The sequence below is a fragment of the Lissotriton vulgaris genome, chromosome 1_2 (genome assembly GCF_964263255.1).
Source record: "Lissotriton vulgaris chromosome 1_2, aLisVul1.2, whole genome shotgun sequence".
Taxonomy (NCBI): domain Eukaryota; kingdom Metazoa; phylum Chordata; class Amphibia; order Caudata; family Salamandridae; genus Lissotriton; species Lissotriton vulgaris.
The window spans coordinates 72114556-72138886 of record NC_141686.1 but is presented as its reverse complement, the minus strand read 5'-3'; the positions used below and the strand labels follow the sequence as shown (position 1 = coordinate 72138886).

The window sequence follows — 24331 nt, the reverse complement described above, 5'->3', positions numbered from 1 at the left end:
TTAGAAATATACTCCTGTGGTGGATTAAGACTTAACTTACTAAAGTAAGAAGGTAACTTTTTTGACCAGGACAAATCTGGTTGGTGCATCTGATCCATTCTCCATTGCGTCATCACCAAATTATGCCTAGGTCCTGTCTACCGCAACAAATGACTATCAATGGCACTTTGTGCTTCTTGGCACTATTCCTACTTAATTTTTAAAAATGGATATCTGTGGTTTCCTGTGTTGGAATTTTGTCATTTTCATGTTGTTTTGTTCGTTAAATTGCACTCTATTTTTCAAATTTAGATTGGGATTTTTATTGGTTTGCAGTTTGACTTTATTACTGTTTCAGTACTGCATAAATACTCCACACTTTGCCCTAGTTTAATCCTCTCTGCTTTGTGCTGCAGCTGCCAGGGGGTTGAGCTCAGGGTAATTTAGTGTCTTTGAGGGTTCACCCTGACAAGTGTTGGAATGATTCCCTGAGGTGGCTAGTCACCCACCCCAAATAATAATCCAATTTCCTATAGCATTATTACTTTTTGAATATATTTCACGGACTAGGGTGAAGGGGCTCTGCACAAAAACTTTAAAGATTGCTGACCGACCAAATGATGGCTTCAAATTACAACAATTTTACAATCTATGTACTGTTTTTCTTGAGAAGTGCTTAGAGGCAGACCTAGGTCAAGAAACACATTTCCACCCCATGAAGTATTCTGGCAAAGCAGAAAGCAGCCATCAATTTAGCATTTTACTGAATCCCATGTCTTGTTTTACTTTTCTACATTTCCAAACCTTCTAAATTGACATTATCTTGGCTGATGGGAGATCTAACAGTACTGCCAAACTTTGCAAGACAGAAATTGTAGGTGGAAATCAATGCTTTGCTCATTGGGTAGGGGTAGATGGGTAGTTTAGGATCCCAAGAATTCACATTTTTCTTTTTTGGCGTAAATGATACATCCAGTTAAATTTATGAGATCATCCCTACATCTCATGGATAGATCTAACCAGCATCATGTCATAATGACGTGGGCCAGTGGTTGAGGCGCTGGAAATAGAATTCATTTGCTATTTCAACAAAAACCAATCTGTAATTGTTAGACCTGGCACCATTGTCATGGATGTCCACTGCATTTTTGGCCTTTGCCTCCTGTGTATTTGCTGTTTGTTGGACTCCATGTTGCTGGTCTTGATGCTTTGGGCACTTTGCCACTGCTATTCAGTGCCAAAGTACCCTTTGTGAATAGTTGTCATGGATTGGTGTTTCCATGATTGGCTGATTTTGATTTACTAGTCCCTAGTACAGTGCCAATGTTTCACTATTGCAAGGCTACCTGTTCCCATAGGATAGAAAGGGGAGTTTGTAACCACCCCTGGGAACAAGGTAGGAAAATAAAGTTTAGTATGCCTGAACTCAGAATGTTCAAATGCATAATTTACTGAGGGTGATGTTTACATTCTATGTTTGAAAATACCACTTTTAGAAAGTGGGTATTTTCTTGCTTAGCCATCTAGTGTGCCTCTGCTAGATTTGTGTATTGCATGTCTGGCTTTTGGATGACAGGGGCTGGGGAGGAGCAGTGGCTCCAGAGAGCCTTATGACAGAACCGGCTTTGACAAAGCACATAGCTTCTCTACTACCAGAGAACAAAGGATTTTGTAGTACAAATATTGTGGTCCAGACCCCAGAACTTTAGATCACTTTGGGGAAATCAAGAGGAACCATTGCCAAGGAGACGAGCCAGAGAAGCTGAGGAGGAATACGGCCCCTGTGCTGTTTGCTGTCTGGGTTGGCCTGAATTGGTTACTTGCTGCCAAAGTAAGGAGAAAGGACATTGCTGTTTGCTATGTCCCCTGCTTGAGGAGGCTCTCCAAGGGCTTGAAACTGAGCTTGCCTTGTGTTCTGAAGTCTCAGGGACACAAGGACTTCACCACCAGCTCTCCTGAACAGCCTTGCTCGGAGTTTTGTCCTGCAAAGAGGTGCCTGCTGTTGTTTGGACCTCTAGAGACGATTTTCTGCTGGGAATTGGAAAATCAACGCAACATTGAGAAGCGTGACGCATCCGTACCTGTTTCCGACGCATCACTGAAGAAACCATTGCAGCGCTGGCTGCGGCTCAAGAGATCGATTTACGCCCCATTGAGTGCAGTGATCTCTGAAGTCGAGATCACTGCATCAATTCAGATACAAGCCCTGTTGTGCGGCTGCAAGAATCCACGCCTCGTCCTGGACTATTGCATCGCATCGAGGCACCAAGGCTGTTGCATCAATGGGAGATGCAATAAGAAACCGACGCATCACCTCCCCATGCAGTAAGAAACCGATGCATCCCCTCCTCTCCGATAAGAACCGACGCATCACCTCCCCTGCACAGCAGTAAGGAACCGACGCATCACCACCCCCTGAGCAAGGAACCAATGCATCAATTTCCCTGAGTGAAAGCAACCAACGCATCACCTTCCCTGCGGCCCATTTTGTTTGTTTGCAAGACGCATCCAAGGTACTTTCAGTGAAAAGTGTTTTATCTGCAGTTTGCTTTGAACTGAACTATTTCTACCATCTGAAAGTCATATTTTTATTATTATTATGTATTGTGGATTTTTGTTGTTGGTCTTGTTTTGGTTTAGATAAGATTACTAATTTTTCTGAACTGGTGTGGTGTCCATTTGTAGTGTTGTCACTGTATTACTGTATGTGTTCACAAATGCTTTACACACTGCCTCTGAGATAAGCCTTTCTACTTGTGCCAAGCTACCAAGGGGGTGAGCAGGTGTTATTTTAGAAGTGTATCACCCTTAACCTGACTAGAAGCAAGGATCCCTCTTTGGACAAAAATACCTACTTCTGCCAACTAGAGACTCCCATTTCTAACAGTAATCAATTGGGATTACTTGTTCTGTTATACATTGAGGATCAATAATTTTTACATTCACTGTGAAAACACTCTTTTTATAACGCCTGGTCAAAACATCCGAAAAGAGGTAATGGCAGAGGCTAAAACCTCCTCCAATTTGCTCTCGACTCACCGAAAATGACTCATGAATCTAATCAAGATACCTTACTCATGGAGAAATACATCTGATTTGGCATTTCCAGAGGATGAAGACATTACTACACTGGATACTAAAATACGCCATTGAACGTCTTTCTAGTTCTAAACCCATATTGCATAGAGTACCAGCATGTCAGAAGGGAGGGTGGCAGAGGGTTCATTATTCAGCAAGCCCTGTGCTTTTTCAAAGACCAGCACTCATGCTGCTACATTTCCTTGTGGATTATAAAGCAGTGCTGTTTTATTCATTAATGACAAGGCAACTGGCACAGCTAATATCACTAATGGGTCCCAGAAAATGGATATGCTGTGTTTTCTCTATGCAGGGCCTTTATTACAGTCTTTGATACCCCTGAAGGGCTCTACTTCAGTTTGTTAACCTGGACCCTATCTGGGCTTGCAAGAGCGGTGAGAGAGCTCAGCCCTCTTCCAGGAGAATCAGATCAGATCAGAAAATGGGGCAATTCCTCAACAAAAATTAAATTTGCATTTCGATTCAGCAAAGATAGTGGCTAAAAGCTACATTCTTTTATAGCAGTTTTAAGAGAAACTTTAGCAATGTTTGAATTATTTAAGAACTGGATTGCTACCCCTTAGCATTACTATTCGTCAACTGCAGATCTTCTATGTACCTGTAAGTAAATTGTGTGTCACTCAATCATTCCTACTATGGGGTGTATGGACTGAGAATTCCGAAGACCACCCAGCTCCAAAAGTGCCCCACTATCCTGAAGTCTAACAAGGTTTTGCCTGTATCCAGAATGGCCCTGGATAATAACAAACCCGGACTAGGAAACAGCCAAAAACCCTTGCTTTGCTGATTGTATGCAGTAACACCCAGTGTAGTGTTAGATTTGTGCTTCCTGCGCCTGTGCTCTGGTGCTTGCAGCTATGCTCCAGTGTATTGTTTTACTTGTACTCGTCTTATACAGCCATAATACATTTGCTTCCAATTATGCCATTTCAATGACATTGGGACTGTCTGACATGTCCCCTCAAATCATTTCATGCTCCACCGACCCCTGCTCGAAGAAAAGTAGACCGCCTTAAGTATAAAATTTACTCCTTCCCCAGAATGAGTGAGATATGGAAAAATACTCTCGTGACTTTTAAAGATTTAAGGGCTATCCTTTGCTAGGTTATTTATATGTTATAACGTGCTGAACGCCTCCCTTACGGAAAGCTTTGAGAGACAATGCAAATAAATAATCCATACACACCCCAAAGAATACATTACACCACAGGGCAGTCAATATATATATACAATTCAGTTATGTTAGCTGGTACTCATGTTGCATTTTTTTTTTTGCTATTCCAAGTAAGAGACACAGGCCCTGATTACAAGTGTGGTGAAAGTACCCTGTGCTCAAGGATTCAACAGGTGCAGTAAATACCTCCTATTTCTCTATTTAGGTCTGGCGTAGCTTAGACTTTTAGATTTTACACAAATATGTGTAATATACTTACATATAGGAGCTTTCAGCCACCTCTCTTCATCTATTGGCCTCTTGGTCTGCCATTCACATTTTGCTTCTACCCACTACAGCATACAGCATTGGGTAGTGGGTCAGGCTACTGAAACCACTGGTGAATTTCACTTTGAGTGTTCCTTCCTTCCTTCTTTTTTCCTTTCTCCATTTCTTTCCTCCTCTTTATCATTCCTTCTCTTTTCTTCTCTCTTCCTATCCTTCTCAAATTGATACATTTCAAATGTAAGTTCTTTTATTTAACATAAAGGGTTAATTAAAACCATTGCATAACTAAAAACATAAAATGTCACAACTCTTAGGTTATCCCCTTAATTACAAGTGAAACCCAGAACTTAGGCGCTCATTAGGATGACGGACGGACTTTGTCCGCCCGCCATCCTGTCGGAATTCGGGACCGCCCGCCATTAGGGCGGGGGTCCAGTAGGGGGTATTAGGATGTGCCCACCACAGTGGCGGGCACATCCTGCATTGCTCTCTGCACCGCCCGCCACAATGCTATAAATTCATTAATGCATTTGCATAAACAAAGTGGCAAGCACCGCGCGGTGCCTGCCGCTTTGTTTATGCAAATGAAGGGGAGACCCCACCTCTCCTTCACTCTGTGGGCCTGCAGGGGGCCCCCAGAGTGAAGACCCCATGGAAAGGCATCTACACAAGCCCATTGTAATATGGCTGGCGGTGCCTAATAGACACCGCCATCATATTAATCCTTTTCCTTTTCTGCCCCGGCCGCAAGGCGACCAGGGCGGAAAAGCGGCGGACGGTCTTTCCGTCCGCCGAGATCCCCCTCGCCATACTAATATGGCGGGGGGGGAATTCAAATGCGAATTCGAATGCGGATGTCGGGCGGATTGCCCCCGCCAGGCTGGCGGTAGCCACCGCCAACCTGGCGGAAGCAATCCGCCCGACATCCTAATGGGCCCCTCGGCACGATACAGATCAATCATTTCTTAATTGTCACCAAATGAATGGTAAGGTTAATTAAAAAATTAAAAAACACAGTAGATCCCACACACTAACCTACACACAATTGAATGAATTTAGTGCTTGTGCTAACATGAAGGCAGGTAGAAATAACCTTCCTAAATTCAAATAAAATAGTTGAGTGATCAGCAAGAAAGGGATGAACACATTACCATACCAAAGTGTTTGCTTAAACTACAGAAATAAATATAAGATATATTCAGAGGATATATCAGCTTACCGGGCACAATTGCAGTGCATTTAGTCATATGCAAACAGTTAAATTGCTTTTAGTGGTAGTAGAAATATGCAAGCAATTCGAAAGTGGGCTAATACTTAACTCTTACACAGACATGGAATAGGTAGTCTTACATAGAGGATTTCCATTAACGAATATCGAACTGCACACTCTTATCAAAAAAGTAGATTATTTTCATTCTCTTTCCTTATCTCTTTCCGGTTTCTTTCCTGCTCTCTTTTCATCTCTCTTTCCCTATTTCTTTCTTTTGCTCTTGATTTTTTCTTTCTATCTCTTTGCTTCTTTCTTTCTTTCTTTCTTTCTTTCTTTCTTTCTTTCTTTCTTTCAAACAATGAGCAATGTACACAGCCGTCAGTTATATAGGAACTGTGGGGCATATTATCAAGGGGGTTTATCTCCGCTTTTTTGGTGTTTAAAAGCCAAGAAAGCGGAGATAAAATTATCTCCCTATTACCTAGCTGTCCACCAGTTAGCGACAGCTAGTAGGAGATAGCGACCATCTTGGGCCCCACTTTGCATGTCAGTGATATTTATCACTAATGACATGCAAAGTGGGCGTGCCAAGATGTTAGCGACTGGAAACCGTCGATAACATCGCTATCTCCTATTACCAACTTTTGGAGACATTCGCGCTAAGCACGAATATCTCCAAAAGCTAACACCTGCCCTGAGCAGTTCTTAGCCATGTTATCCAATGGGAGGTGGATAACATGGCTAAGAGCATTTGCTCGATAATGCATGAATATCGCTGACTTTTCAGCGATATTCATGCATTGCGGCCGATTTTTATCGCATTTGCGATAAACCTTGGTAATACCAAGGTTTATTTGCGATAAAAATCGCCGCAGCTTAGCGGTAAATTTTTGTCTCTAACCAAGCAATAGCGATAATTATCGTTATTGCTTGGTAATATGCCCCTGTGATCATAAGGTAAATGCATATGATGACAAACTACATGGTGTCATGGTACTGTGTGTGTGGCGAATAACTAAATATATATATCCGGTCGGTCAACGGTAGGCTTATAGATTTCAGCTGACTGTAATATCCCACCCTGCTTCAAATGTGAGGATGATCTGCTGCCTCAGTGAAAAGCAGAATGGGGGGGCTTCTAACAGCTACATGCCTTTCATCAATGCCTTGTTACCACTGCAGGCTGGATTTCAAGCCTGCACTGGGAACAGTGCATTGACTGAAATAGGCAGGGCCGGACTGGCCATAGGGGGCACCTGACAGTTCCTCGGTGGGCCGGAAGGGTGGGGGCCTTTTTTGTTACTGGGGGCTGGTTTTGCAGCGGTGCTGCAAATTCAGCCCCTGGTAACAAAAGCGCAGTAGCAGTACTAGACCTCCACACCGACCACCCATTTCGGGGCCGGCCTTATGTAATTGCCGGGGCTGGTTATTCTGTCCCAGTCCGGCCCTGGGGCTGTAATAGGCCACACAGCCCCAGCACATCCCCATAGCGCAGAGTCAATATTTGGGATGCGATAATTATGGTGCGCGACTGTTTGCACAGGGTTTGGAATTGAATCCCCAGACTAACCTGTTAAACATCTAAGTAGTACTTCATGATAAAATGAGTAATCATAAAAATATGAAGTGAATGAAATATCAGTTATGGAATGGAGGGCTGGAGTGTGTTCAAGAAGATTAAACTGCGTCTAGTACACACGTAAACCACATTAAAAAGCTTTCCAAGGCGAACATGAAACATGTTGTTCGATTGGGACCAATAAAACACTAGAACTCAAATGCAATAAAAGAAAAACCATGCACACCTGTTTAGTTCTCACTTTCACCTGATATTTGGAGGTAAAATAGTATTAGAAGGTAACAGCAAATCAGACGAGCCATGTATCAGGACGCAGGTACAGGGCTTTTTCATTTGGATTAACGGAGAACGCCTTGATAGTGTCATGCTGTGAGGTGGGGAGGGGGGGGGCACTAGGACTATCAGTGCTGGATCCTCCAGGCCCACAGCAAGGGGATGGGACATCACTTCCTTCTCGGCCCATTAGGAGGTGGGAAGGTTATTCTTCTCCAGGTATCGCACTTTTTAAGGTGCCTTAAGTCATGCTGCCATATATTTATTTACAGATTTACCAATAAACTGCCATCTTTATTATTGATGAGACAGCAAACATGGGTAATTTCTCTAGATTGCGCCAGATGCTGATCGGCCGTCTTTTCTCTTTCCCTAAAGGACATGTTTGTAAACTTTGAAACAGGTTCCACTCCTATGAATGGTCCAGCTTTAATATGAAGGCCTCACAAGAACCTCTGACATCAGTTACACAAGCACAAAGGACTGGGCAGGGAGAATGGGGAGGAGGGGGCACTCCAGGGCAGGGCAGCATAGCTATTCAGCTATTTGTTTTTGTTACAACTGTACACTCAGTAAAGGTCGTAGTTATTCAACACTACAAAGCAGTATTGTCACAATGAATGAAGAACAGATTGTTGAACGAAAGAGTAACATGTTTTCAAGAAAGCTATTTAGTTGAAAATTGCGAAATGTCCTTAAATGCACTCATCAAATATAGCAACAATTTTTGGTCTGGATTCAGGAACATCTGTGCAGAAAATTAGAATATTCATTATGAATCTGGGACAAAGATGTTCTTGAGAACTGTTTAATGCATTGAGGTATATGAAAGCATTCTTATGTGTGCAGTCCGATTTACACACACACACAAAATAGTCAAGACCACATTGATGTGCTTGCCAAAGGTCTCAAAAACTTTTTCAATAAGAAAGTACGTTATATATAGGTGTATTGTTTGGATTCATTTAGAATAATTAGATAAAGTACGTAAGAAGCTGTTGTATTCATTAACCCTATATTGTCTGTTTCATTTTTATTGGAAATTATATTTACATGGTGCGTAACATATACATGGGGGGTAATTCACAAAGGAAAAAGAAGAAAACGCCTGGGTGGGGGGGAAGAGGGAACACAAGTCCATTCTCTCAGCAATTAGTACTTCTGACTGTGGCTGTGCAGTTCTGGCAGTGTGTTCCGTTAGTTCGTGCCTTCGTATAGATAGTCTTTAGTTTCCCCCTCCGTCCCCCTCCGTCCCCCCTGATTCCCTTCTTATTGTCTCTCACATGTTTGTTGATTACCCACTCCCCTGGTCTCAGTGGCTGAGAAAGAGAAAAAGAGAGAGTGGAGAAGCACAAAGTAGGAGGAATATTTTATGGTGTGGTGCGTGGGCGGTGTCTTGTTGATATTCTATGACTCAGTTGAGGCTCCTGTGTTTGCGTTGCTTGTTGCCGTTACTACGGCGGTTTGTGTGAGGACAGGTAGTTGTCCAGTGATCGCCACATTTCGCATTTCTTGTGGGGCGTCTGTGTGTGTTTGGCCGTTATGGTGTCTGCCCCCCTTAGGAATGTAACCCAGTTGAACCATGCCTTGAATGTGGCTTTCGCTGTGTCCTTCCAGTTGTTCAGTATCGTCTTAACTGCTGCCGTCAGCAGCAGATCTATCAGGTGCCTGTCCTCTTTGGTTTTGATTGAGGGAGCCATGAACCCTATGGCCAGACTGTGGAACTCAAGTTGGAGTGAGGCGCATGTTACGTCATTTATCAGTGTGCCTATCACGTTCCAGAACTTCTTGACCTTGGTGCAGGGGAACAGAAGGTGTGCTAGATCGCCTGTTTGTTTGTTACAGTTCCAGCTGGAGTCGCTTTCTCTGACTCCTATGGAAGCTAGGCGGGCGGGGTCCAGTATGCTTTGTGTATCAGCCAGAATTTGGTTTGGTCTAGGGTGGTTGTTACTTTCTTCCTCGACGTGGATGTCCAGAGGTCGATCCTCTCTTCCTCGTTGAGCTTTCTACCCATGAGTGTTTCCCCGTATGTTGTGACCTTGTTGTTAAGTTTGGTGGACTTGGGGCTTAGAGCTTTGTACAAGTGTGCTACCTGGTGCCCCAGTTTGTTTAGGTTGGTAGAGTATTGCAGGATTGAGGGTGTGTGTTTGTTAAGGCCTGCCTTGCTAATCGCCACCTTTATCTTCAGGAAGTTGTATAATTTGATGTTGTCCAGTTTGTATTTATCTTTGAGTGTGTCAAACGTGGTGTGTGGGCCGTGTTGGTATAGTTGGTTTACTGTGGAGATGCCATGTATGTACCAAGGGGCAGATTTATGAAGGGCTTGCGCCACGTTTACGCCGCCGTTGCGTGACGCAACGGCGCGGAAACGTGGTGCATCCCTGCGCCCTATTTACAACGTGACGCATCTAGGAGATGCGTCACGTTGTACAGCACTGCGCCATGAGGAGGCGTTCCTGCGCAGGGGAGGGCGTTCCTGTGCAGGAACGCTTCTTGAAAGTGGCTGAGTGAAATCTATGAGATTTCACTCAGTCACTTTCAGGGCAATGCTGCGTCAAAACCCTGCGCCTGCTTGAAGCAGGCGTAAGGCTTGAGGCAGCATTGAAAGAATAGGCCCTCCCAGAGCATTGCTGGAGCTGCGTCGCACTTGCGACGCAACTCCAGCAATGCGCCACATTTCCGGCACAGATGCGTCACTCATCTGTGCCGTTTTTGCCCCATGGTGCGCCGCATCATAAATGCGGCGCACCATGGGTGGCATAGCTGTGGCGCACTGTGGCGCATGTTAACTGGCGCATCCCTCGGGATGCGCCAGTTAACATAAATCTGCCCCCAAGAGTGTATGTGTTGTGTTGCTTACTTATTGTACTGCTCCTTTAATCAGGCACATTCTTGTTATGTCATTTCTGAATGTGGAATGTTACACATGTCATGTTGATGTGCATCCTTTGTAAGAGTCAGTTATTCCTTGATGCTGATCTTGCTGGATTACTTGTACTGTGCTCTTCGATTGAATAAAGCATCAACCCTAATTTCCTTGGATTCATCTTCATTTCAGTATGTCTAGTGTTCTGTCTCTGTATTTGATTCTGGGGTTGTGCCATATGGACTCGAGCTGCAAGTTCTTCACGCTTGTGTCTACTTACCTGTCTACCTTAAGAAGGGCCTTCCTAGTGTTCCTAAGTATAGGGTTGTGTCTGGTTGCGGGGTGTTTGGTTGCGGTGACTAGTGCGATGGGTTCCATGCCCCCTAGTAGTCTTCTCTCCAGCAAGAACGCGTACAACTACTCAAAGAGTGTCCCGGCACAAACCAAGTGGGGAGAGGTGGACTACTACATAAAAAGAAACGTCTTCAGTCTCTTCCTGAAGAGCTTGGTGTCCTGAGTGCTGCGGAGTTCCAAGGGAAGCCGGTTTCAAGTAAATTAGACAGCAATTTAAGAGCTCCTACATGACCCACGTGTATCAAGGAGCTGTATAAAAACTATTTGGGGTAAGAACATATTCAAGGTTATATACGAGGAAGAATATTTACAAGAATTAGATACAGGAGATAGAGAGAAAGGGAGAAAATCAATTCACCTCACTGAAAGGATTTAAGGCACTATCTTCAGTACATAATGACAGGTCAGTTCATAAGATATCTTTCAAGCGGAAGTGATTTAACCCTCTTCTGGGAAGGGGTTTGTGTGAATCTCCGGGGATATCAGTAGCGGCTCCTGAAGGGAGTGCTGCGGGTGGGGGAGGGGCAGGGTGGAAGAAGTAAACTCCGGCATGTGGCCAATCGGAGTTAGGTAAAGAAATAAATAAATAAAACAAATTAAATTGCGCGTGCTGCAACAAATTTGGCCTTGCAGCGCGCCCAATTTATTTTGTTATATTTCTTTATTTCTTTACCTAACTCCGATTGGCCTCATGCTGGAGTTTACTACCAGGATAGCTTGACTCCAGTGGCGTAGTGAGCACAGGACCCACGTCTGGGCATACCCTTCCCACTCAGGGTGAAAATGCAACACAAAAAGATGATGGACGGAATGTTGAACATTGTCAAACATTCACCCCCAGTCACCGTCTGAGTTTAATCCATCGTTATTTTGTTCACCACGCCAACCCAATTCAGACATAGCCATATGCAAATCAGTCTTGGCCCTGTGCTTCATGGGAACAGTCCAGACCGAACTTGCAGGTGATGTCTTCCCTGGACCAGAATCAAGCATCCTAGGACCGGTTTTGGGGTTTCACCCCTCTTCAGCCAGGATAGCTGGACTCCAGTGGCGTAGTGAGCACGGGACCCACGTCTGGCAATACCCTTCCAACTTAGGGTGAAAATGCAACACAAAAAGATGATGAACGGTATGTTGAACATTGTCAAACATTCACCCCCAGTCACAGATCTGGGTTTAATCCATTGTTATTTTGCTCGCAACACCACCCCATTTCAGACATAGCCATATGCAAATCAGTCTTGACCCTGTGCCTAATGGGAACAGTCCAGACCGAACTGCCAGGTCATATCTTCCCTGGACCAGAATCAAGCATCCTAGGACGGGTTTCATTTTCTTTTTTTTTGTGTTGCACCATCTTTTTGTGTAGAATGGGAAGGCCTAGTGGTCTAATCCTGTGCTCTGTGCTTTCAGAGGCTTCAGCTCTTAAAGGTGGAGAGGAGGTGAAAGGATGGAAGACTGCCAGGCTCTCTGCTGGTAGGTAGAGGCCTACATGTCTAATCTTTCACTCCTCCTACCTTTCAGAAGCTACTTCTTAACTAAATCAATCAATCAATCAATCATTTGTAAAGTGCACTACATACCCGCGAGGGTCTCAAGACGCTGGGGAGAGGGGTGCTACTGATTGAACCACCAGGTCTTGAGTATCGTCCTGAAGGTCCGCAGGTCTTGGATCTGTCTTAGGCTTAGTGGGAGGGTGTTCCATGTCTTGGCGGCGAGGTGGGAGAAGGATCTCCCACCGGTGTTTGTTCTACGGATGCGCGGGCGGTGGCGAGTGAGAGGTCAGCGGAGCATAGCCGGCGGTTGGGGATGTAGAAGGAGAGCAGTCTGTTGAGGTAGGCTGGGCCAGTCTTGTGGAGTGCCTTGTGTGTGTGAGTGAGGAGCTTGAAGGATATCCTCTTGTTGACAGGGAGCCAGTGCAGGTTTCCCAGGTGGGGGGTGATGTGGCCGTTGCGTGGTACGTCGAGGATCAGTCGTGCCAAGGCGTTTTGGATGCGTTGTAGTCGTTTGATGAGCTTGGTCAAGGCTCCCGCATAGAGGGCGTTTCCCTTTGGCCAGTCTGCTGCTGACGAGGACCTGGGTGACTGTCTTTCTTGTATCTGTCGGGATCCATCTGTAGATCTTGCGGAGCATGCGGAGGGTGTTGAAGCAGGAGGAGGAGAAGGCGTTGACTTGCTTGGTCATTGAGAGCGTTGTGTCGAGAATGATTCCCAGTTTGCGTGCGTGGTCGGTGGGTGTCGGGGCTGCCCCCAGTGCCGTCTGCCACCAGGAGTCGTTCCAGGCTGAAGGGTTGGAGCTGAGGATGAGGACCTCCGTCTTGTCCGAGTTCAGCTTCAGGGGATGGTCTTCATTCCTTCGTGGAGGTTGGCTTTGGCTGTGATGGGGTCCTAGGTGGGGGAGAGGATCAGCTGAGTGTCATCGGCATAGGAGATTATGTTGAGGTCGTGCTGTCGGCTACGTGTGCAAGCGGGGCCATGTAAATGTTGAACAGTGTCGGGCAGAGGGAGTATCCGTGGGGTATGCCACCAATGATCTCAGAGGCTTTGGAACGGAACCGGGGAGGAGGACGCACTGGGTTCTGCCGGAGAGGAAGGAGGTGGTCCAATCCAGAGCCTTTTCTCGGATCTCTGAGGTGTGGAGGCTTGCGCATAGTGTGCGGTGGCAGATGGTGTTGAAGGCAGCAGAGAGGTGTAGGAAGATGAGTGCTGTGGTCTCGCCATTGTCCAGCAGGGTCCTGATGTCGTCGGTGGCAGCGATGAGGGCAGTCTTGGTGCTGTGGTTGCTGTGGAACCCTGACTGGGAAGGGTCCAGGATTCTGATTTATTCGAGGTATCGGGTTAGCTGGCGGTTGACGGTTTTCTCAATGACCTTGGTCGGGAAGGGGAGCAGAGTGATGGGTCTGAAGTTCCTGAGGTCTCTTGGGTCTGCCTTAGGTTTTTTGAGTAGGGCGTTGATCTTGGCGTGTTTCCAGATCTATGGAAGGTCGCGGTCTCGAGGGAGAGATTGATGACATTGTGCAGGTCGGGTGCAATGGTGCTGCTTGCTCTGCTGAAAATGTGGTGCGGGAATGGGTCCGAAGGAGAGCCGGAGTGGATTGAGCGCATGGTCTTGATGGTGTCATCGATGCTCACGCTGGCCCAGGCTAGCAGGGGGTCGTGGTCGATGGTGTACGGAGGGTCTGTTGTGTTGCTGTCTGTTGGGGCTGTCTGGGTGTTGAAGCTGTTGTGGATGTCTGCTATCTTGCGGTGGAAGACTCTGGCGAGGGAGTCGCACAGGGCTTGCGATGGCGGGATGTCGTTGGTGTTGGAGCTGGGGTTGGAGAGTTCCTTCACGATGTTGAAGGAGGTTCTCTTGGCCGCCCTGATGAGGTGGCGGTGGTTGCGAATGGCGTCCTTGTGTGCTGCGTGGCTTTCCGGAGTTTGTTCACTGTGCCATTTCTTCTCTAGTTTCCGGCAGGCTTGCTTGGAGGCTAGGAGTTCTGGGGTGAACCAGCTGACCCTCTTGCTGGTGTCTCTGTTGAGGGGTTTCTTCAGCAGGGCTAGGGTGTTGGCGCAGTCCTCGATCCAGCATCTGAGGCTGTGGGCAGCGTCTTCAGTGTTGGACGGTTCAGTGGGTGGGCTGAGAGCGAGGTTTGCGTGTAGTTGGTCTTCAGTGATTTTGCTCCCGCAGCGGCGGGGGATCTGTTGGGTGCGGTGGTGTGTGGTGGGTTTCTGGAAGGCGAAGTGGATGCATTGGTGGTCGGTTCAGAGAAGATCGGTGGTGTGGCTGATGGAGACGTACAGGCTTGAGGAGAAGACTGGGTCGAGCGTGTGGCCGGCGGAGTGGTTGGGCGTTTTGACGAGTTGCTTCAGTCCGAGGTTGGCAAGGTTATCGATCAGAGTTGTGAAGTTGTTGTCATTGTTGTTCTGAAGGTGAAGGTTCAGGTCTCCGAGGAGGATGTAGTCGGTGGAGGTTAGGGCATGCGTGCTGGTCAAGTACGCAATGGAGTCGCTGAACTGGGGGCGGGGCCCAGGGGGTCGGTATATGAGGGTGCCTCTGAGGGTACAATTAGGGTCTATGTGGATCTGGAAATGCATGTGTTCGGCGGTGCTGAGCGTGTCGTCGGTGCTAGGTGATTCCTCCTCCGACTCCGTTGGTGCGGTCTCTGCGGGTGATCTTGTAGCCTTTTGGGATGGCTATGGAGATGTCGGGTGCGGGGGAGTCGTTAAACCAGGTCTCCGCCAGGAAGGCGACGTCCGGGGATGTTGTGTCGAGCAGGTCCCAGAGCTCGACGGCATGCTTGCGTGCGGAGCGGGTATTGAGTGCTATGCATCGAAGGTGGTTGGGGTCTTTCTTGGCGGGTAGTTCGTCGGCTCTGAGGCTGGTGCAGCTGCAGTTCCGGCAGGTGAAGGGGCCGTGTGTGCGTTTCGGGGCGGCCTTGAAGCAGGTGTGGCTCCGCTCGGAGTTGTTAGAATGCAGAGTGCAGGCGTCGTAGTGGTGGCGGTCATCGTGGCGGGTGCGGGGGCCAGGGTTTCCAGCGCTGGGCGCAGTCCAGGCACGGACTGGAGCGGACAGGCTTGCCTTAGGTGCGAGGCCGTGCAGCGGCTGGCATATATGGGGAGGTGGGAGGTAGGAGCAGCTGGGAGGCGGTGGGAGGTAGGAGCAGCTGGGAGGCGGGAGCAGTGAATGGGCAGTCAGGTGGGCGGGGCCACAGGGGATGCATCAGCGAGGGTGGTGAGGGACAACGAAGGTAACAGGAGAAAAAAGGGACACAAACATCGAGGGTAAAACGAGTGGCACAGAAGGCAAAAGGACACAAAAAACAAGTGGAACAGAAGGCAAGAAGGGCACAAAACGTGGAAAAAACGATTGGCAGGGAGGGCAGAAGGGCACAAAAAAAAAGTGTAACGGAGGGCAGAAGGGCACAAAAAATGAGGGGGAAACGAGTAAAACAGAAGGCAGAACGGCACAAAAAAATTAGGGGAAAACGAGTGGAACAGAGGGCAGAAAGGCACAAAAAACGAGGTGAAAACGAGTGGAACAGAGGGCAGAAAGGCACAACAAACTAGAGAAAAACGAGTGGAACAGGGGGCAGAAAGGCACATAGAACTAGGGAAAAATGAGTGGAACCGAAGTCTGAAAGGCACCAAAAACTAGGGCAAAACGAGTGGAACAGAGGGCAGAAAGGCACAAAAAACAAGGGAAAAACGAGTGGCACAGAGGGCAGAAGAGCACAAAAAACTAGTGGAACTGAGGGCACAAGGGCATAAAAACGACAGAAAAACGAGTAGAACAGAGGGCAGAAAGGCACAAAAAACAAGGGAAAAACGAGTGGACCAGAGGGCAGAAAGGCTAAAAAAAACGAGGGGAAAACGAGGGGAAAACAAGTGGAACAGAGGGCAGAAAAGCACAAAAAACAAGGGAAAAATTAGTGGAACAGAGGGCAGAAAGGCACAAAAAATGAGGGAAGAGCGAGTGGAACAGAGGGCAGAAAGGCACAAAAAATGAGGAAAAAACGAGTGTCACAGAGGGAAGAAGGGCACAAAAAACGAGGGAAAAATGAGTGGAACAGAGGGCAGAGAGGCACAAAAAACGAGGGAAAAATGAGTGGAACAGAGGGCAGAAAGGCACAAAAAACGAGGGAAAAATGAGTGGAACAGAGGGCAGAAAGGCACAAAAAACGAGAAGAAAATGAGCGGAACAGAGGGCAGAAAGGCACAAAAAATGAGGGAAGAGCGAGTGGAACAGAGGGCAGAAAGGCACGAAAAACGAAGGGGAAAACGAGTGGAACAGAGGGCAGAAAGGCACAATAAACAAAGGAAAAATGAATGGAACAGAGGGCAGAAAGGCACAAAAAACAAGGGGAAAATGAGTGGCAGAGAGAGCAGAAGGGCACAAAAAACCGAGTGGAACAGAGGGCACAAGAGCACAAAAAGAGGGAAAACGAGTGGCCCAAAGGACAGAAAGGCACAAAAAACGAGTGGAGCAGAGGGCAGAGAGGCACAAAAAACGAGGGAAAAGCAAGTGAGACAGAGGGTAGAAAGGCCCAAAAAAACGAGGGAAAAAAGTGGCACAGAGCGCAGAAGAGCACAAAAAACGAAGAAAAAATGAGTGGCACAGAGGGCAGAAAGGCACAAAAAAGGAAGGGGAAAACGAGTGGAACAGAGGGCAGAAAGGCACAAAAAACAAAGGAAAAATGAATGGAACAGAGGGCAGAAAAGCACAAAAAACGAGGGGAAAATGAGTGGCACAGAGAGCAGAAGGGCACAAAAAGCCAAGTGGAACAGAGGGCACAAGGGCACAAAAAGAGGGAAAAACGAGTGGCCCAAAGGGCAGAAAGGCACAAAAACGAGGGAAAAACGAGTGGAACAGAGGGCAGAGAGGCACAAAAAAGGAGGGAAAAACGAGTGGAACAGAGGGCAGAACGGGCAGAGAGGCATGGGGGCAGCGAGGGGAACAGAAGGGAAACCCGGGCAGAGAGGCACTGGGGCAGTGAGGGGTACAGGAGGAAAGACCGTGCAGAGATGGCACTGGGACAGCTAGGGGAACAGAGGGAAGACAAAGGGGCACGGACCATGTAAAGGCAGTCAGGGAAGACAGACAACAGCAGTCACAGACACAATAATGAAAATACAGGCAATACAATAAAAGCAATAAAGCGGAAGATGAAAAACCTACCTACGGCCTACAACTCGCCACCAGGGATGAGGCGCAGGTGGCAGCCTGAGGGTGGTGGAGGGCCTCGAACTTCCAAAGCAGCAGCAGCGGCAGCTGGGGCAGGGACACACAGGCGGTGCTGTGCGGAGGGGGAGCGACCTACCTGGTGGGGTCAAGGGTCGCTCTCACAATTAGTCTTTGAGCTATTGTCCTAAATGCATGGTCTTCATGGCCCGTGCCGGTACTGCCCCAGTTTACATCAACTCCATGATCACCCCCTAACCTACTTGCCGTAACCTCCATTCGTCCACCAAAGCTCTCTTCAGTGTCCCCCGCTTTCGAAGGTCCAGAGTGGGTGGCACTAGGTTTTCCATTCTTGCCCCCGCTTCTGGAACAGCCTTCCCCTGACTATCAGGTCCATGACAGTATACCTGCATTTCCGTAAAGCACTCAAAACCCATTTGTTTGTCCAAGCCTTCCCTCTAATGTAACTTCCTGGTGTTTCCCCCCCCCTGTCTGTCAATCTCTTAGCGCCAGGAAACCGCTTGGTAGCAGAGCGCTTTATAAATCCTTTCAAATTCAAAATTCAAATTCAAATGACACAGACATCATTGGCATGACTCCGATGCAACTCTGTTTGCAAATTTACAGACGGCATCACAACAGCAGCCACTCATTAAAATGTGGGAATTTCCTCATCTGTCTGTGGACAGACATTCTCACGAATGACATCAGTATACCTTTCCTATGGGCATGCTCCCAATAGAGATATTTGTGCAAGCAGGCTGGGAAAGGGCTCTCTGAATGTCTGTCAGCCACGAAATGATGAACTCTCCCACCCCTCCTACACGGGAAGTGAGATGCAATCCTTACTTGCACTTCCCACTTTGGGGTGTGGGGTCTGATCTTATTCCAATGCAGGCCGGGGAGTGCACATGCACACATTCTGTGAGTGTGGTCAGGGCCACAGTAACTGGATATGTTCATGTGCATTATTTACATGTGCCCTTTAAATTGAACCTGGGGCCCATAATTATGGGTCCAGTCAAGAATTGATCCTTCCATGCTTGAGGGAGGGTCTCAAGGACCACACAGTACCTGACTGCACCTGAGAAATAATGTTAATGCCGTCATTTCCTGTCAGCCCAATAGTTTTCCCTGATTCATTTCAGCTGAATTGAATGTCAAGAAAAATTAGAGAAAATCCATAAAACATTTGGAAATAGACACACCAAAGACCCGTTTGTGGATGTAATTACACTACTTCCAAGTCTCAACTTTAAATAGTAAGTGATTACCACAGCCAGTGAACGAGGCCTCCCGGGGTATCCGCATTACCGTACCCTATTACCCCCCTCCCCCACTAATAATCAGGGCCTCGTTATTTGCAAGGCATGGTGACGTCACTGGCAGGTAGAGTCCGATAAGAAGAACGAAATACAAACAATTTGAAAGAAAAGCCCTTTTTGTTACAGAAATATTGCTTGGCATGTGGTTGTATGTTCAACAATGTTGTATATCCAAAATTAACCCGAGTAATTAATTCACGTAAAACAATGAACGTCATACCATATCTAAATTCCTGGTTTAATTCCTGACATGTATATTTTGAAATACAGGTACATTGACAGAGACCATTTCTGAATTTGCCCTGCAGGTTGAAAATTGACAAATCATTTGTTCTACCAGCAGCTAGAGTAAAAGCTGTGAGTCAAATTCCAGATGTTTTCATCAGCATTCTTTCCTGGGCACACCTGATTGGTTCACTACAAGCTAGTAATTGAGGCAATACTGATGCAATTGCAAACCATGCTCAGGTCACTACTGGCAATGAGCCCACGTCTTTCTTGCACAATCTTCTGTCCTCTTCACAGCATTTTATGGTGGCTTTTCCCCCCTTAACATTACTCTAGCACCTCAATGAAAGCCAAATATCAAATGAATCCTTACTTTGCAACATTAAAATCCCAATTCACTCCTCTGTTGGTGCTTTGGTCTAAGAGCAATCAAGGGAGGGCAGTTGTATTTACACCTTACACGATTGGTGCAGACTGTGTGTTCTTAACTGACATGCCTCTATTCCTCCAAGATGTTTCAATGCGCTGTCTTCTACCCACAGCAATGCAGGTTGCTCTAGGGACACTATACTAATGTACACTTCTGGTATTAGCCAGAGCTGGGGATCCTTGGTTTATGTAAATAAGGTCTTCTCCAGCTAAGGGTCCACTCACTGAATTTAGGTCCAATTGTTTAGAGACAAACGCATAAATAACATGTTTACCTGAGTTACACAGTAACATGCATGATGTGATGTCCCTATGCAGATATAGAACTGTAATAGGTGGAACAAACTGAAGTAGCATAATTTTGTCTCCATCATCCAACGCTTGGCTAGGCCACATATATAATATTACATTTGGACTTATCTACTCATGTGACACAATAATATTAATACCATATAGTGCATCTATTGTGTGTTTTGACATATGTGTGTAGGCTTGTTAAAATGTATTTTCCTTTTTAGAGACACCTGGATTGCTGATATTAAATGTTCCATAGGTTTAGGTTTGAAGGTGCTGAGCTAAAATGCATTTAATGCATTGCATTCGCCAGGGATTAGTGAGAATTATGTGTGTTTAATGTTTCCTTTATAAATTCTGACGGGTTGTCGTTTTCGCTTAAAATGACATATATTGGTTATTGTGCCACACAAGAGAGCACTGCATAATATAGCTTGATTCATTATTAAAGATTTATTTTTTTTGATTATATGAAAGTTGGAATATTAAAATTTTCAAAGAGAAATGTTAAGTTAGTGTGATTGTAGGTGCTGACCAAAGGCATTCCTTAGTTATTGAAAAGCACACTGTATTTCACAGATAGAGAGGTGAGGAAAAGTTGAGAAGGTCAAATGATTTTAATAAGCAACAAAGGGAGTGTTACCAGTTGGTACTATCACTTTGAAGGCAGGACATTACTGATAGTGTTGCTTAATGCTATACACGACTCTATACTTTAGAACCTCTACAGAGGTTCTGATGCTGACATGTTTTTTGCTTTCTGGAATCAATAGGGTTTCCCCTATCCCTAGGTTAGTGTAGGGCTTAATAGATGCTACACATATTTTTCATGTAAGGCAGAGGTCTTCAAACTTTTGAAGGTTGAACCCTCCAGCTGAATTTTTTTAAATGTCGGGCCCCCCCACCTCCTAACTGAAATTTCTAGAATCTGGTACACTACATAATCGACCGCCACCCGCTTATCCCGGGCTATATCCGACAAATAATGTTCAAAACAATGAGTGTTTCCTCCTTCTCCATGACTTCCCTCACTACCACTCACTACCACTGCACCTCATCTCTCTATAGCACCTTTCTGGCATACATATAATTGTTTTTATAGTGCTACTCATAGTTTCATCATACTCAGGGGCATATGTACAAGCCCCTATAGACACCACACCGTCACTTTTTATGACGTTGTGGTGGCGATAGGGGCATTGCCGTATTTATAAGGCAGAGTTAAGCCACTTAACTTGGCTTAACGCTGCCTTGTAAATAAGGCCCCCTTTAATGCTATGCTTGGCGTGAAAGGGTGGGCAGTGGGTGTTGTGGTTGGCGTTCCACTGCAACAGGCACTGATTTTGATGTTTCGCCCTATTTACAAGGGCAGCGTAAAAGTGAGGCAGCGTTAACATTAAGATCAGGGAAAACCTGGTCTTAAGCTGGCGAAACTAGGAGAAATGCATTATTTCTCCTCATTTTTGCTTCATCCATGTGTGCTGCCTTGTGCAGCACACGTGGAAAAAGCAAAATGCCTTGTATTTGTAATCTTTAAAAAAAAAAGAATTGTGATTTCTGTGTGTGCTGCATTAAGCAGCACACATGGAAGTGAGACAAATGGCATTTAAAGATTGTTTATGTACAGGAAGGTCCCCCTCCTTATGTACAGGAAGGTCCCCCTCCTGTACATAAACAATCTTTTTCCTGCACCCAGACACCCTTGCACTATGGTGCAATGGTGTCTGCTTTGGCGCTACACTGCTAAGTGTAGTGCCAGAGCAGGGGAAATGCAAGGCTGCACCATATTGTTGTAAATATGGTGCAGCCTTCCGTTTCTGAAGTGGCTGAGAGAGGCCTTAACCCATGACTGCTAACGCCTCACTCCACAACTTCCTTGAACATATGCCCCTCAGTTCTTTGATCTACATGGTACACCTTCTTTGTAGCAGGCACATTAACCCTCTGTGCTGTGAGGGTGGCAGGAGTGCTCATGTGAGTGCACAGTGAGGTATGCGACAGTGTGAGAGTAGGGTAAGTGGAGTGACTGCAGGGTGACTGAGGTGACCATATGAATTTGGGTGTGCATGTTAGTGCAGAGTGGGACTAATGTCATGGCACGGAAACTGCCCTTCTAAAGGCTGCGGATGACATCAGAGCCATACGAGACCAGGGGGGGACAGCACTCCTGGTACTGCTGGATCTTTCGGCGGCCTTCGACACGGTCGACCACAAGATCTTAGTCGACCGTGTCGAACGACTGGGGGTTCGGAAAACTGCTCTGGACCTGCTTGTATCGTTTCTGGCCAATAGATCACAAGCAGTATCTCTAGGACCCTACCAATCATCGAAGGTGTCTCTGCCGTGTGGGGTCCCTCAAGGCTCATCCCTGAGTCCGACACTATTTAATATCTACGTGTCGGACCTTGCAAATGTCATCAAAGCATTTGGGATGAGCCTGACCTCCTACGCCGATGACACCCAATTGGTACTGGCTATCAAAGGGGACGGGGAGGAAGTGGCCAATCGATTCACGAGAGGAATGATGGCAATAGGTGGCTGGATGGCCACGAATTGTCTGAAACTCAATTCAGAAAAAACTGAAGTGGTCATCTTCGGTCACCTCTCCCCGGGCTGGTCACCTGTCTGGTGGCCACCATCTTTCGGTCCCCCGCCGAGTCCAGCTAGCAAAGTGAGAAATCTAGGCGTCATCTTCGATGCTGGCCTCAATTTTATGGCACATGCGAATAAAACTGCGGCTTCAACTCATATGAAATTGAGAATGATTAGGAAAATACTACCTTTCCTACCGAACACGGCCGGGAAAACACTGGTCAGCTCACTAGTCCTGTCCTCCTTGGACTATTGTAACGCTCTATTCTTAAATGCCCAAGTCCAAGTGACAAATAAGATGCAGTCAATCCAAAATGCAGCCGCACGAATGCTGGCTGGGATCCCCAAGTTCGCACCAGTTACAAACATCATTAGGGATCTCCATTGGCTCCCGATACGCAGCCGTATCAAATTCAAATCGCTGTGTATTGTTTACAAGTCACTCAATAATCAAGGTCCCCACTTTCTCAAACAGAATCTTCTCCATCATGTCCCAACCCGATCTCTTCGTTCCTCTATTCAGAACTTCTTGGCTGTGCCTTGCACTAGAACAGTCACCTGGGGCGACACTGGCGTTTCCTGGTTGCCGCCCCTAGACTCTGGAACACCCTTCCTGCACATATCCGAGCAAGTCCCTCCCTGTTCACATTCCGCAAACAGCTAAAGATGTGGTTATTTGACCAATAGCCTTGTATATCTTCTTTACCCCAGTTGCTGATCCATCCCTTAACTAGCGCCGAGACGCCCACGGGTATTCGCCGCGCTCTACAAATGTCAATAAATAAATAAATAAATAAATAATGAATGCATGGTTAGTGATGGACTTGTTTAAGTGAGATTGCAGATTGAGCAGTGAGGGGGACAGGTGAGTGAAGTGTCACATGAGTGCAGGGTGGGTAGTGTGCTTTTTTGGCTGCAGGTTGAGGTACAGGGAAAACCGCACAAGTGCATTGTGAGAGCAGAGTAATCACTGAATGCAGGGTGTGAGTGCATGAGGGTCAATATGAGGGTATTGTGATCTCTGTGAGTGCAGGGTGAGCATGAATGTGAAGGGTGAGAATTTGGAGCAAGCTGTCTGAATGCAGGGTGCATTCCCAGACACTTGCAGTAACTCAGCATGCTATTGACGGCAGCGCAGGGTTTCAGATATGTTAAACTATTGCTATTGCAATTATGGCATTAACCAGGGATCGAGGACGTAGGAAATACATACTGGGCTGATCTTGCAACAAACTTCCAGTTTTATGATTAGGGTTGCCAGCTCATTATTTTGATGTCCCAGGTGGTACAAAAATAAGCAGTCACCTAAAGCTCTATTTTCAACACTTATTTGTGCATACTCTGAACAGCAAATATGAATAGAAAGCACTTTAAATTGTGTTTTAGGGCTGCCTGAATGATATGACTGATAATAAAAGGGAATAAAGACAGAATGAATACAGGAGCGACTTGCCGTAGCGGGCACCGGGCAATCCCCCGGTTCGCCGCACGGGTGGGGGGCCGGTTTGGGTCCCCGGGGGCTGTTTTTGTTACAGGACCGTTTTTACAGCATAGCTGCAAAATCGTCCGAAAACCGGCCCTGGCAAAGAGCTCGGCAGCACCCCCAACCTCCACTATCGGGGGAGGGAGGGTGGCCTGCCGAGCACGTTGCCAGGGCCAGTTTTGGTTCCCAGTCCGGCCCTGACTGAATACATAGGGGCATATTACCAACAACTAGCGATAATTTTTGTCTCTAACTTGTTTAGAGACAAAAATTATCGCCGCACATCGGCGATTTTTATCGCAGATAAACCTTGCTATTAACAAGGTTTATCGCAAATGCGATAAAAAACGGCCGAAATGCATGAATATCGCTGAAAAGTCAGCGATATTCATGCATTATCGAGCAAATGCTCTTAGCCATGTTATCCACCTCCCATTGGATAACATGGCTAAGAACTGCTCAGGGCAGGTGTTAGCTTTTGGAGATATTCGCGCTCAGCGCGAATATCTCCAAAAGTTG

The 24331-nt window shown here is 46.5% G+C and overlaps 1 protein-coding gene across 1 annotated transcript in view; it reads left to right on the top strand.

Moving 5' to 3' along the window:
• Positions 1-24331, top strand: part of LOC147733933 (sodium- and chloride-dependent betaine transporter-like) — an 865604-nt gene that overhangs the window by 205755 nt on the left and 635518 nt on the right. The gene's annotated exons all lie outside the window — the stretch shown is intronic.